This window comes from Limulus polyphemus, unplaced genomic scaffold (genome assembly GCF_000517525.1).
Source record: "Limulus polyphemus unplaced genomic scaffold, Limulus_polyphemus-2.1.2 Scaffold896, whole genome shotgun sequence".
In the NCBI taxonomy this organism is placed as follows: Eukaryota; Metazoa; Arthropoda; class Merostomata; order Xiphosura; family Limulidae; genus Limulus; species Limulus polyphemus.
In genome coordinates this window covers 228,580-233,933 of record NW_013666506.1, presented here as the reverse complement: position 1 = coordinate 233,933, position 5,354 = coordinate 228,580, and the positions used below count along the sequence as shown (strand labels likewise).

The 5,354-nt window shown below is 35.6% G+C and overlaps 1 protein-coding gene across 1 annotated transcript in view; it reads right to left on the bottom strand.

The window, feature by feature from the left end:
- Positions 1-5,354, bottom strand: part of LOC106461093 (biotin--protein ligase-like) — a 43,042-nt gene that overhangs the window by 10,675 nt on the left and 27,013 nt on the right. The gene's annotated exons all lie outside the window — the stretch shown is intronic.

Here is a 5,354-nt window from a genome sequence, read left to right as displayed (position 1 = left end):
GGCTAGCGCAGATAGCCCTCGTGTAGTTTTGCGCGAAATTCAAAAACAAAAAACCTTTCATCCTATTGTACAGTATTTTATATGTTAAATCGTGCAAAGTTCTGATGTACAATGCTGAGCCGCAGTTGTTCCAGAGCTCCAAGCGTTGAGGGGCCCCTGCTGACGATTTAAAGTTTAACACTTTTTTTTCTCGAGAAATCTTTATATTTTATCTGTTATTTGTTCTATTTTTACTCAATGCAGAAGAATAGATCAATTTGTCCGACCTCGTAACTACCATAAACAATAAAAAATCATTCAAAATTGCCACTTTTTTCTTTCTAGAATTACTTGAAATTGTAAAAGGAAATAACATTTCTTTACACTAAATAGTTTAAAATTTCTTAACCTTATACAACTGTTTATAATTAAATGTTATTGTTTTATTGCCCTTTGGACTGTGATTGTTAAACTTCCCACCATAAGAAGTGTCAAAATGTGCGGTAACATGAAGCCAATAAATATAATTATAATCGATTAATTTTAATATAACATCCTTAAAAGTTAGATGCATCATATTCTAATTTACTTCGAGTAATTATTTCATATTCTGTAGCCCCCCCCCCCCCGTGGCACAGGGTTTTGTCTGCAGACTTATAACGCTAGAATCCGGGTTTCGATACCCGTGGTGGGCAGAGCACAGATAGCCCATTGTGTAGCTTTGAGCTTAACTTCAAACAAATAAACAAATTATGTAATTAACTTAATATGTATTAATTATATTTAACTTCAAATTTGCTTGTACCCTATTCAAGGAGGCTTCAAACAATAAGTGCACCAGTGCCTCAAACTACGTTAATGCAGGCTTGCATATATATATATTTTCTGCGGGTGTACATTTTATTCAGTGGAAGATGTCAAATTGAAATAATTTCTTCCACATATTTTCATTTAACTTTTTGTGTAACTTTTATAGGCCTATAATTATGTGGATCTAGGCCTACATGTATAATGCCACAGCTGGGACGCCCCCCCCCCCTCAAGAAAAATAACTGGGGGTCCTAGGCTATTGTCTAGTTATCCTATTGGTTAATTCAGCCCTGCAGGTGACACTGCTCAGTTGTCCCTGAACCTGTTTAACTGATATTTCATTCCACCAACTGGCTTAATTAGACCTACATTTATTTATTGTTTTATCTTTGTTCGTTATAAGAGTTATTTTTGCCGTTAGTTAAAGAAGATATTTTATTAATTCAGCACCACAAGTGCAATGTTTAAAATTTTTATTTTATCAAAAGCATTCGAAAAACTTAGGAAGAAATACCCTTCTCTTAAGCAGGGCGCAGATATGCATTAGATACGGTAAACCGGGAGCCCTAATTATCATATTATAATATTTATAAACCAATGATATGTGAATGTAGCCCGTAGTCATGGCTACATTCCAATCAAAAATCAACGTTACTATTGATAGGATGGCCGAAATATCACGAGATTTTTGTTTACGCATTTATCAGCGTATTAGTTTCAAGTTTTGTATATTAGTATTCATATACTAGTTTGCAAAAACATGGATAAGTGTGTGTTACATAAGAGGGGAAAATGATCTCGTGTTTCTTTGAGCAACTGCTCAGAAGTAAACAAACCGAATAAATCATTAAGTAATGAAGAACAACTTGGTGGCTTTGAAGCTGGACCCAAGCTCTTCCTCGGTTTCCATATCTGTCGGTAAACTGAACACCAACCCAAAAATGAAGTGCGTAAGTACCAGGAGGATTGTTTCAGTTACAGAGTTGTTAATAACGAAGAACAACCACCGTAGTGCGTTATTTTTTCGCAGGTTTTAACTAATGACAACATGAAAGCCAGATAAACTTACAAAGCCTTTTTGGAAACCAAACACCTTGATGCATGTAGTTAAAACCGTCAAATTCTCCAAGCGATAAGTGAAACAATCGAAATAGCAAAGCAGCTTGCTTGAAAAACAGGCCACTGTTACACCGAAAGCATTGAAAGCTTCCTTAGAAGCATCTTATTTGATTGGAAAAAGCATGAAGTCATACAATATAGGAGACACATTAGTTCTTCCTGCTGCTATAATACGTGTGAGATCATGCTCCAGGTATAACATTCCACATTGCATCGTTCCTTGGTGGAACATCGGTAAATTTATGGATTTTTAATCCAGGGTTCGATTTGGAATAAAATGAGTTATATCATAGTCTTATTTGTGATTTTGCTTCTATTCATATCGAAAATCCTTAGTGTTAACTTACAGATCAATTCAAAGAATCGGCGGAAGAATACGACTGGATTTGAAATCCATTTAATGTCAGCATAACTTATCATGTAGCTACCAATGGCGCATTCCATTAAACTTAATAGAGCTATCAAGTGGTAAAAACTGTTCAGGCGAAATTCAAGTCAAAACGTCTTGGAAAGTTCTGGATGCTAGTTCGCAAAGAATATCCTGACCTGCCAAGAAAAGTGATGGCTTTTCACATCAACAGTACCCTGCGAGTGATCTCCTCTGTGGGTAGAGTTTCTGTGTGTCAACAATTAAGCCAAGAATGGGCCTCATCTCAAGCTCAAGCCCATCCTTCACACTAAATAAGGAAATTGGTGAATAAGTGGAAACTGTTTACCTTATGCTAGGTATTATTTTAAGATTTATTTTTATAAGGGGTGCGTAGGGAGTAACAAAATGCATGTTTAGAAAAGGGGCGCCATAAAAGAGTTTATGCACCACTGCCTTAGTTTAACGAACCATATAGGTCAATGCACAACTTACCGTTTTCGACCTTGTTTAGAGGGCTGAAAAAATGGAGGATACAGAAATCTAGGGGTGGGGGGCTAGTTTCCAATATTGAGAAGCGGGGAGAGGCAGTATTAATTTTGAATAACTAAATTCTAATTTCAGGTTAACTAACGAGTGAATATACAATAAATAACGAAGTATTTGTGTGCAATCTTTTATTTCTTGTAACAGTGAAAAGTCTGTCATTTAATTTACGCAAAGCATATTGCTGAAGTTTATAGTGCTACTAGCACTCGTAGTCTAATGATGGGGGGGGGGCTGTTGTAGGTGGATGGGGGGCTAGTGGGTTAATTATTGGTGTGGGGGCTTTAGCCACATCTGGATCCGCCACTGGCTTGGAAGCTAGAAATGAAAAGTCTGGGGTAATTAAATTAAATGTTCACAACTTTACTTTATGATTCTTAAGTTTATTAATCAGTTAAGATTATCACTTTCATTTTATTATTATTCTATAAAATTATTCAAGCTGATGGATCAATCAATTCTAAAAATAAAGTAAAAAAGTTTCGGTGGTTCCTTATGAAAACTTCCAACATATTTCGCAGTTCCAACAAAATTCAGTCACAAAACTTCCTAGTGAAGAATGTTTCATACCACAGTGTAGCAAAAGAAAAATATTCTTTTAATTATCGAATACTAGGTTTCTACAAACATATTTAATAACCATACACAAAAAAGCTGTATACTTCACAATGCGAAAAAGAAACATTGTAATTATTTTTAAGAGAAAAAAAAAACATCAATCATAATTAGAATCTGCCATACTTTGTAGGATAAATACAGTAATGTTGTACTGTAAACAAAATATTAAACATAATGGTAATTATTCCCAACCCAAACTTTGCAAAATTTCCAAAAATGGAAGCCCAGTCTTTAAAGTTAGAGGCAATGATGATCATCTGAAGAATACTCAGAACGCCACCTGTGAAATCTAAGAGCACACTTCCAATACTCCAGCCAGCAGTTGATCGTCGCAAGCAATTAAAATATGCTTGAGGAATATATTTTGCTACTGTCATAACTAACTTGACGTAAGACAAGTAATAGAGAAAAGAGAGCCACGGTTGGTTCTTGATTACCCCTGTTAATACGATCGCTAGGAAAATAACTGACCCAAGAATAATAAGAGTAAGAATGACGACCACGATACGGGAAATTTTTTGACCACCCCTTTCATAAATACTACACTGAATAATAATAACGAGTGTTACGGCTAATCCGTGGATAGCAAAAACGACGTCGTTCATTTCCACCGGAATGATGCCTGTCGGGAATAATTCAAAATACTCGTGCTGTACAGAAGGAACAAACTTTAGGCACAAGTTAAACGATGAATAGCATATATATCCTAGTAGGTTAAAAGCAATAAAATCAAAGCTTAATCCCGTTACACTCTTCCTCTTCCAGTTCATATATAATTGGGGGTAAAATGAGACAGTCCAAAAAACAAAATATGACCAGCCAACGACAGCACTTAATATAATCAGCCCATAGTTGTTATACACGTTTACTCTGATAAAAGCATTGGTTACATCTGTATAATTTGGTTCGGCATTGACTAAAATGGTAGTATGCCCTACTTCCCCAGCTGTAACGTTAAAACTCAAAATCTGTTTAGTTTGTTTCGGAATGGTTGAATTATCTGGCAAGCAATGTAAAGTGTTTCTATGTTCGTATTTAAATGTGATTGTAACATCGACATCGGCTGGCTTGTTAAGATATACCGAAAAACTTCCCGTTTCTTTGAGTTTGAAAGAGAGATCATTGGTTGACACGTCTAGTTTTGGTGCTGATACTAAGTCAACCGAACCACTTAACAGCAGCATGAACCCTAAAGTTAGAGAGACGACCCTTGTAACAAATTGTAGTTGAAATGAAACATGAAATACGTCACGAAGTCCGATCCACTGGTTTATACTAAATTCCAAAAATCTGTGTTTCATCATGGTTGTATTTAACGTTACGATAACACAATTGTGGTCTCAAATGTTTTGTTTATGGATAATTCAAGTCTGCTCACTTGTTCAGTTATAAAAAATGAGCATTTAAGTATGACGTTCAGCCATATTAGGCCAAGCAACCCTGATGTGGGATAATCAAGTATATTACCTGGTTTGTAAAAGGAGTCCAGTGTGATAGATAAGTCACTGGGGTCAGATATTTACTAGAGTCACTATAAACTGATATATTTTCACGTACAAGGTTAGCTATTAAAGTCTGATATCTTCCGAAATTGATATATAGGTTATTTAAGTGTGATATTTTATTGGATTGTAAGAACGATCACTCAAGTACGATCTTTTCGCAGGTTGAAAGAACGATTACTCAAGTACGATATTTTCACAGGTTGTAAGAACGATTACTCAAGTACGATATTTTCACAGGTTGTAAGAACGATTACTCAAGTACGATATTTTCACAGGTCGTAAGAACAGTCACTCATGTACGATATTTTCACAGGTTGTAAGAACAGTCACTCAAGTCGATATTTTCACAGGTTGTAAGAACGATTACTCAAGTCGATATTTTCACAAGTTGTAAGAACAGTCACTCAAGT